Source organism: Desmodus rotundus, chromosome 2 (assembly GCF_022682495.2).
Source record: "Desmodus rotundus isolate HL8 chromosome 2, HLdesRot8A.1, whole genome shotgun sequence".
Lineage (NCBI taxonomy): Eukaryota > Metazoa > Chordata > Mammalia > Chiroptera > Phyllostomidae > Desmodus > Desmodus rotundus.
The window spans coordinates 130,234,198-130,244,678 of NC_071388.1; the positions used below are offsets into that span (position 1 = coordinate 130,234,198).

Here is a 10,481-nt window from a genome sequence, read left to right on the forward strand (position 1 = left end):
ATGCAGACAACTGTAATTGAACAACAATAAAAAATAGAAAAGAAAAAAATTAAAACAGCAAGAGAAAAATAATTTTGTACAGCAGGTCCTTTGTAAGATACCAGTGGATTTCTCAGCAGACACCTGGAAGCCCAGAAGAAAATGAGATGATATATTCAAAATGGTAGGAAAAAAGAGAAAGAAAAGAAAGACAATGACTGCCCACCAAGAATCGCTTGACCTGGAAATTTGTCCTTCAGAAATGACATCAAGAAAAACAAAAGCCAAAGAAGTTCATCACCTCTATTTTTGTCTTACAGAAAATGCTGAAAGGAGTTCTTCAAGCTGAAAGTACAGAATGTTAGTTAATAATATGAAAACATATAAAATATACAACACACTGGTAAACGTTACTATATAGTGAAATTCAGAATACTCTAATGCTGTAATATAGTGATGTGTTAATTACTTAACTCTAGTATAAAGGTAGAAGACAAAAGTATTAAAATAACTATAGCTACAATAATTTTTAAATGAATACAATTTGAAACTAGTTAAATTGTGACACTGTAAACATGAAAAGGAGAATGAAGTGTAAAGTTTTTGTATGTAACTGAAGTTTAGGTGTTATTACCAGTATGACACAGACCGTTATATATATCAGGTGTCTTATATAAGCCTCATGGTAACCACAAAGGAAAAGAAAAACTTAGTACAGATAAGAATAAAAGAAAAAAATCAAAGCATTCCATTACAGAAAATTATGTACTCATAAAGGAAGATAGCAAGAAAAAAATGGAACTACAAAACATCCAGGAAAAAAAGATTATTTCAATGGCATTAGCAAGTCTTTACCAGTCAATAATTACTTTAAATTTAAATAGATTAAATTCTGCAATCAAGGGATAGAGTAGTTGAGTGGATAAAAATGGGAGACTCAACTATATGCTGCCTAACAAAGACTCACTTCAACTTGAAGGACACACATAGGTGGAAGAATAGAAAAATATATTGCATGCAGATGGAGACCAAAAGAGACCAGTGGTACCTATACTTATACCAGGCAAAATAGACTTTAACTTACTAGATTTATAATGATATAATGGTAAGTGTCATTACAAAATGATAAAGGTCAGCTTATCAAAAGGTTATAACAACTGTAAATATTTATGCACCCAATACTAGAGGACTTAAAAATATTAAGAAAATAATAACAAATGTAAGGAAGAAATAGACAATATAATAATAGTAGTATTATTACTTTCCTTTCAACAATGGAATGATCATCTGGACAGAAAATCTATAAGAAAACATTGGATGTAAATTATACTCTACTAAACCAAATGGACCTAACATACATATACAGAGCATTCCGTCCAACAATAGCAAAATACACATTTTTTTAAGTGAACATGCATCATTCTCCCAGTTAAATCATATAGTAGGCCACAAAACAAGTTTTAGCAAATTCAAGAAGATTGAAATTACATCAAGTATTTTCCCTAACTACAAAAGTATAAAACTAAAAGTCTAAAACTGGAGAAAAAGTGAAAATTTCACAAAAATGCAGAAATAAAAAAATGCTTTGAAACAACCAAGTCAAATAAATAAAGAATAAAAAACCTTGAAAAAATTAAAATAAATCACAACATACTAGAATTTATGGATGCAGTAAAAGTAGCTTAAAAGGAAACGTAAATACCCATCAGTAAATTAGTGGATCAAAAAACTATGGTACATGTACACAATGGGATACTGTGAAGCAGAAAGAAAGAAGGAGCTCCTACCCTTCGCAACAGCATGGATGCAACTGGAAAGCATTGTGCTAAGTGAAATAAGCCAGTCAGTGAAAGACAAATTCCATATGATCTCACCTGTAAGTGGAACCTAATCAACAAAACAAATAAGCAAGCAAAATATAATCAGAGATTTTGAAATAAAGAACAAACTGACAGTAACCAGAGGGGTGGGAGGAGGATGATAACTGGGGAAAGAGGGGGAAGGGTTGTCAAGTCATATGTATAAAAGACCCACGGACAAAACCAAATGAGGGATGGAGTGAGGGTGGGAGGTGAGGGTAGGGAAAGTGGTGGAAAGAAAATGGAGGCAACTGTACTTGAACAACAATAAAAATAAAATTTAAAAAATCTCAATGGCATTTTTTATAAAGATAGGAAAAAAGGCAATTTTAAATTCATATGGAGCCAAAGAAGACCTTGAATCACCAAAGCAACTCTGAGAAGAACAAAGCTAGAGAGATCACACTTCCTAATTTCAAAGTATTTATACAAAGCTATTGTAATCAAAATAGTATCGAACTGGCATAAAAACAGACACATGGAACAATGGAAGAGTGAGAGAAAAGAAAAAATCCCTCTGACTGCAGTCAACTAATATTTGACAAAGGATGGAAGAATACTGAATGGGGAACAAACAGACTCTTCAATAAATAGCCTAGGAAAACTGAATAATCATATGCAAAAAAAATGAATTGAATTCCTATGTCACATCACTCATATAAATTAACCTAAAATGAATTAAAGACAAATATAAAACGTGAAACCGTAAAACTCTTAGAAGAAAACATAGGGAAAAATTCCTTGACATTGGTTTTGACAGTGGATCTTTGGTTATGACACCAAAAGCAAAGGCAAGAAAAGCAAAAATAAACAAGTATGCCAAACTTAAATATTATTAAACCATGAGAAAGAAGGAAATCTTGCCATTTCTGACCACATGGATGGATCTTAAAAGCATATAGTAAGTGAGATAAGCCAGACACAGAAAGAAAAATACTATGTGATATCACCTTTTTATGGAGTCTAAAAAAGAATTCATAAAAACAATATCTAATCATGGTTGCCAGGGGCCGTGGGTGGGAGGAAGTGGAGAAATACTGGTCAACAGGTACAAACTTCCAGTTATAAGATGAATAAGATGAATCTGGGGATCTAATGTACAACATGGTGTCTATAGCTAAAAATACTGTATAATAAACTTAAAATTGCTAATAGAGTATATTTTAAATATTCACATCAAACACACAAAAGGTAATCATGTACCATTTGTGGTATTTATTTCACAATATATACTTATATCAGACTGGTAGGAGGGGCAGAGATGGACAGCCAGGGAGGCAAGGACTCTTGGCAAGTCAAGAGACTTGGCAAGTCTTGGCAAGTCTTGGCAAGTCAGTTGCTGGAGGACCCAAGCAGGTGAGGCTGTGGCTGGTAGACTGGGCAGTCCCACATTTGTGTGTAGACACACAGGGAGGAACAAAGGAGGAGCAAGACAGACCACGCAAGCCAGGGTTCCAGCGTGGGTAGATAAAGCCTCAAAACCTCTAACTGAAAAATCCTGTGGGTTTTGCATCAGAGGGAAAAACTCCCAGTCTCACAGCAGACTTCTTTGGAGAGACCCACAGGGTCCTAGACTGTACACAAACCCACCCACCCGGTAATCAGCACCAGAAGGGCCCAATTTGCTTATGGGTAGCAGAGGAAGTGACTGAAAGTCACCCAAGAGCCAAGCAAGAGGCATTGTTCCCTCTCTGACCCCTACCCCACATGCAGCTCCACAACTCAGCAGGATGGGTTGCCCAATCCTGGTGAATACCTAAGGCTCCACCCCTTATACATAACAGGCACACCAAGACAAAAAAATACGGCCCAAATGAAAAACAGATCAAAGCTCCAGAAAAATACAACTAAGTGACGGAGAGATAGCCAACCTATTAGATGCACAGTTCAAAACACTGGTAATCAGGAAGCTCGCAGAAATAGTTGAGTACAGTCACAAAATTGAGGATAAAGTGAAGGCTATGAAAAGTGCAATCAAGGAAAATGTTCAGGGGACCGACAGTGATGGGAAGGAAACAGACTCAAATCAACGATTTGGAAAAGAAGGAAGAAATAAACATTCAACCAGAACAGAATGAAGAAACAAGAACTAAAAAAACAAGGAGAAGCTCAGGAAACTCCGGGACAACTTTAAACATTCCAACATCTGAATCATAGGGGTGCCAGAAGGGGAAGAGGAAGAGTAAGAAATAGAAAATGTTTTTGAAAAAATAATAAAGGAGAACTTCCCTAATTTGGCAAAGGAAATAGACTTCCAGGAAGTCCAGGAAACTCGGAGAATCCCAACAGGTTGGCCCCAAGGAAGCACACACCAAGGCACATCATAATTATATTACCCAAGATGAAAGATAAGGAGAGGATCTTAAAAGCAGCAAGAGAAAAGGAGAGAGTTACCTACAAAGAAGTTTCCATAAAACTATCAACTGATTTCTCAAAAGAAACCTTACGGGCAAGAAGGGGCTAGAAAGAAGTATTCCAAGTCATGAAAGCCAAGGACCTACATCCAAGATTACTCTATCCAGCAAAGCTATCATTTAGAATGGAAGGGCAGATAAAGTACTTCCCAGATAAGGTCAAGTTAAAGGAGTTCATCATCACCAAGCCCTTATTATATGAAATGTTAAAGGGACTTATCTAAGAAAAAGAAGAAGATCAAAACTATGAACAGTGAAATGACAACAAACTCACAACTATCAACAACCAAAGTCCAAAAAACAAAAACAAAACCGCACTAAACAAACAACTAAAACTGGAACAGAATCACAGAAATGGAGATCACATAGAGGGTTATCAATGTGGAGGGGGAGGAGGAAGAATGGGGGAAAAGGTACAGGGGATAAGAAGCATAAATGGTATGTACAGAGTAGACAGGAGGAGGTTAAGAATAGTGTGGGAAATGGAGAAGCCAAAGAATTTATAGGTATGACCCATGAACATGAACTAAGGGGTTGGGGGAATACTGGTAGGAGAGGGAGTGCAGGGTGGAAGGGAACAATGGGGGAAAGTGGGACAACTGTAATAACATAATCAATAAAATATATGTAAAAAATAAAGAAAATAATAATACCAGGTGGACAATACAATGGTACTTACTTTGTTAAGCTTTCTCATAAAAATATACTTAAAAAATTTAAACCTAGCATTGAAATTCAATGGGTTCCCATGGGTCAAAATGAAAATTACAGTAGTGGACAAGAGTTATACTTAAATTTGTGGAGAAATTCTGAGAGACAAGGAATAGAAAAGTTAACTTCTTTTAGGTAAGAATTAGGCCACTTGTTATATTATTAATTGAAAAATTTTTTTGATATAAATGTTTTATCCTACTTTCTTAGCACTGAAATACTTTGAGGATCTTAAATTTGAGTACATGAGTCAAATTCAATATAATTACAATATAAATTATTAAAATATGTCAATTTTCTATAGTTGTTATTGCATCTATAAATGCAATAAACATAGGAAAATTTTAATTACAGCAACCTGTCACATGAAAGAATACTTAACTTATGGTAATGCTAACATTTTAACAAGTTTTCAGCTATGTTTATTTTGAGGATATTCACAATCAACATTTAAAAATACATATGGTTTTTAAATTTATTCCTATACTAACTTTTGTATTATATTTTAGAGGAAAATGCTTCATTTCATGTTTAAATGTATCATTTATGGGTTTGCAAAAAAAGTGTTTTCTGTATAGATTATGCAATTAAATGATGTTGTAAATATCCTACAGTTTATTTAACTGGAGCATAATCAACAGAAGAAAAAAGCAAACAAAATATAACCAGAGACATTGAGGTTAGGAACAATCTAGCAATAGCCAGGGGGGAGTGGGGAGGGGACAGTGAGGAGAGGGGATTACAGGAACTACTATAAAGGACACATGGACAAAATCAAGGGAGAGGGTGAAGGCGGGGGAGGGAGGGGGGTTCAGCTGGGGTGGGGTGGAGGGATGGGGAGAAAAGGCATACAACTGTAATTGAATAACAATAAAAATTAAAAAAAATATCCTAGAGTTTACAAACACTATAAAATTCTTAAATCAGGCAAATTCTCCTTGTCCCTGGCAATTGGCTTTGACAGCTGCAAGACTGTTTTTTCCGGCGGGGGGAAGGGTATTGAACTGGATTCAACATCTGAGCTAATTGGAAAATGACGCTTGTGATATGGCGTGTTTTTAAAGTGGTCAAGATGGCAGATGGGCTCTAAAGCAAACAGAAAGCTAACAGACCCAGTTTGGGTACGTTTGACAGCAGCACTTGAAATGAAAAGGAAAATGGACAGAGTTCTTTTACTCTGATAATGACAGCGTTTTACATATATCTTTTTCCATTTGGAAAGAAAAACCTGGGGCATATGCCTTTCAGCTAATAGTCTCTCATTAAGGCAGAGCCTCCTTCTTTTAGTGCCTTTATTGTCTGCTCTGCAATACTTGGTCTATGGTTTATATATGCAGTTTTTCCATTTTGAAGTGTTTTTATGATCTTGTAGGGCACTTAGGTCATAACAATCATTCCTTGTTCTCCCCTTCAAAAACAATAATTTTCTGGCATCTCTTTTCTCAGTTATCTCTACAGCACACTTTGGTTTCTAACCAACTAGGATATAATTAAACTGTGGAGAGGAGCCTCTCACACCTGTGACTCAGTCTCACAGTTCTAGGAGGATAAATCTAATCAGCCAGACTTGGCAGCAGGAGTCTGAGCTTTGTTACTTGTGTCGGAGACACCTAAGGCTATTGCCTTTTATTTGCTCACTCAGAATGTGAATCAGACATGACAGGCAGCCGGCAGGCCAAATTCTCTTTCCTCTCAAGCAGGTATCCTATGGCTTTCATTGGGAAGGATGATTCCATTAATTTAACAAGAAAGTTTGACAAGGTCAGAGGAACCTCCCATGGCTATTTTGTAAGAAAATAAGAGTTATGATACATTTGAGGGTTCAGGATTAACTGACCAACATCCCCTGCCTTGGCGTGGTTGCCTGTGTCCATCACTAGGGGTCTGGAGACATATTTCACAGTGTTCGTGTGACTTTGATGACAAGATAGTCATGAAGATGATCAGCTCGTTAGGTTTTTCCTTAGTAACATGTGCAACATGCTAGATGTGTCTTTGTCTTCTGGAACCTACATATTTTGTTAGCAAGAATTAATACAATCATTCTATATCTCACATCGTATAGAAGGTAGTAGATATTTGGAAAATATTGATTAATCAAACTAGTTATTTGACAGACTTATGACACTGTTGGTTTTATTAAATGACTAGGAGTGTTGCATTGTTACCACCACTCCAGTATGTGAAATATCTTGGGATGTCTCTGGACATTTCAGGCAGTTCATGTGATTTTAATATATTCTTTGGTATACTTCCACTCTTCAAACAGATGCAAAAATCTGAGTACGTTCAACAGTATCATTTGGAGATAAAATGTTATGTAAGGAAAATCTAAATGATTAAGGATTTTCATTTTTTAAAATGATTTTATTTATTTATTTTTAGAGAGAGGGGAAGGGAGGGAGAAAGAGAGGGAAAGAAACATCTATGTGTGGTTACTTCTCGCATGCCCCCAACTTGGTGACATGGCACGCAACCCAGGCATGTGCTCTAACTGGTAATCGAACCTGTGACCCTTTGGTTTGCAGGCTGGCACTAAGTCTGTTGAGCCACACCAGCCAGGACAAGAATTTTCATTTTTATCTAAATACGTTTTATTGTAAGGCAGACACAACTTCTCAGGCATCTACAGTTCTAAGGGACAGAATTTGAGATCAATAGAGTTTTCCAATATTTTACCCAAAGCCTACAATTAGCTATGTACACAGAAATACTGATTTTCCAAATAAAGCTTAAAAAAAGATGCCTAATTTCATCAATTGTAATCACTCCTTGCAACTTAGCAGTTGATTTGGCATGACTTGCATGTGTATTTTATGTGTGCGTGCAAACATTAATACTGTCTTTTTGTTTTTACTTTATTTTATATATTTTTAACTTTAAATTGTATGTGTATTAAAATAAAGAAGTAAACAAGGGATTTTTTTGCTGAGTACAAATTCTTGCTTTACAGCCCTTTACATTACATGAGTTAACGCCAATCATAATTTTTTTGATAGTCTGTAGTTTGTATTAACTTGGTAGGAACATGGTGTCTGTGTGTCTCACAGTTGAGGAAACTGACACTTCAGTGTTTAATTTTTTGACCAAGGTCATTTAGCTGGTGCAGCTGAGAAGTGGACCAAGGCTGTTTCCTCTAGACTCTGATGGCAATACTCCCTAAATTTACCCGGAAGCATTAATTTCTCAATTTCTTAGTTCTCAGGTGCTGGATTTTTAACAGCATTTTGAAATTTCTTTAAGGCAGTCATCAGATCTTTGCCGAATATGAGAGTCCTCTGACTCGCCTGACCTGCGCGGGCATCCTGACTTCGCTAGCAGGCCTTCTCTGGGTCCCGTGTAGTGCTGGCGAGTGCCGTCGAGGGCTGTGGCCTCCCTTCATGGGAGGTGACACACTTATTTTAACAGTCGTTTACTCTATGGACAGTTTGTTTCAAAAGCTGCCTGCCTGGAAAAAAACTCCAAGAGATTCTTTTTGTTTGCTTTTTGTCTTTAATTTGGCTACAGGAAAGTATACAAAAGATGAAAATTCAATAACTCCAGGGAGGAAAGAAGAATCTTGAGGAGAAATGTTTCCCTTCTCCCTCATAGATATTATTGATTTTTTTTTAAATGAAAAATTGCGATTTGAGTTCTATCTCAATCCTAAGGGTGAGAAGTATCATCTCTGACAGTCAGACTTCTGCCCCTGGGCTGGCCATCAGTCTGGACTGTTAGGGGCCCCCTACCGTCTCCATCTTTGATACAGAAACAGCATGGAATGTAGCAAAGATGTAACTGTCAGGAAAAAAAGGTGAAAGGCTCCCTCATTTCCTGGCGCTGGAATATTGTGGAATCTTCCTTGTAAGAGAACATTGCAAAGTTTTCTAAACCATTTTCTGCTGTTTAATTTCTAATACAGACTGTCCTAATGAGCTAAGAATATGCCGTCTTTTGAGTTCAGCGCCACGTGACTAGGAGGAGGCCAGCAGTCCTAGTGAATCTGTGCTCTTCTCCACATCTAGTTAATCCTCAGATTTTCTGAAATGCACATTTTTAAGGATGTAAATGGTAGTAAATGCCATTTTTAAGCACCTACTGTGCTAATTGTTTTATAGAAACAGTCCCATTTAATTCATGTTTACATGTTTATGAAGTGGATGTTTTTATAGAAGGACGCTAAGATTCAGAGAAACTTAATATCTTGTTTGTTGCTTATCACATCACATTTTGTAAACCGTGCAGCTGGATTTCCAACCCAGGTTTGTCCTACTGAAAAGACCATGTTCTATCATGTTATGCTGTTTGTATAAACTTAGTTTTCAGAAAACTAATCTTTTATTCCTCCCATAGTTCTCTTACATTTTTTTTCCAATTGAAGCAACATGTAATTGTTTGCTATTCACACTTTAGTAACAAACAGTGCAATTTAGATTTCTGCTAAAATGTTTCTATCTGAGTGGATATTTTCATGCTAAGCCTCAGTTTTGCATTCTCTTCTAAAGTGTAAGCTAATTTAATAACCTCCAATTTAAATCTAGAAGTCCAATGAGAGCCAAACCTGTGTACACTACCATTTTTAATTTTACATCCTCACTGTGTCCTTCTATCGACACTGAGATGATTTGTCTAGAATGCAGGGTAACTTTCATTTAGAGTCAATCTCCCTAACTCTCCTTACATCCACCCTGACCTACAAGTATTACTGTCTGTGGTCTAAGGAGGGAGAAGAAATCTCCCTGCATGTTTCAGAAACATTTTTAAACTTTGTTTACTAAAGTTTTGAATGGAGTTGGATTTTGCCGTTTGAGCATGTTTAAACGACATATAGCGCATTTGTATCCAACCACGTCAGTCTGGTCATATTCCCTGAGGGCACGAGGCTGCCCAGTTCTCAGGGTTTGGTCTGTTTTTCTGTGCCAGAAATGCCCTTCCCCTTAGTTCATTCTGAAGAATATTTATTCCTTCTTCACATTTCTGCAGAAACATTACTTCCCTGATCACCCTTCCACTTTCTTTATCCCACCTCTCTTTTCTATTACATCTGCATCTACTTGTGGTCCGTGTATTTCTGAGTGTATGCATTCATGAATTGATATAACGAGTAATTACTCTGGCACACTTTGGTATAAGCAGAAACCATTCCTCTTCCTCCCTGAATCCAAGAACCAAGCACGGTGTATGATGTACAGTAGTTAATAGATAGGTTTACCAACTAATACTAAACAGTCTAAATTTCAGAATTATATTATAAAACTGGCTTAAGAGGTTCTGGTTTCACTAAAAATGTACTTTCCAAGGAAGCAGATTATGTAATATTCATATTTTATCGAGATAGCTAGAATATTGAAGAAATTGTGCAGTCATCCTTTATTAAGGCAAAATGTACTTTTTGTTGCCTACTTCTGAAAAACAAAATTTTATAGTTTGTTAATTTAGGAGCATAAAAGGAAAAAAATAGGTAGGATACTGAATAAATGATAAAACCATTTCAGATGAATTCATGTCTCTTGACATGGACAGTATTCTTGTCTAGTCA

General features: G+C 36.3%; 1 pseudogene; it reads left to right on the forward strand.

Annotated features, from left to right (window-relative positions):
- Positions 1-8,526, forward strand: part of LOC112313073 (band 4.1-like protein 2) — a 66,805-nt pseudogene extending 58,279 nt beyond the window's left edge.
- Positions 8,527-10,481: the final 1,955 nt, after the last annotated feature.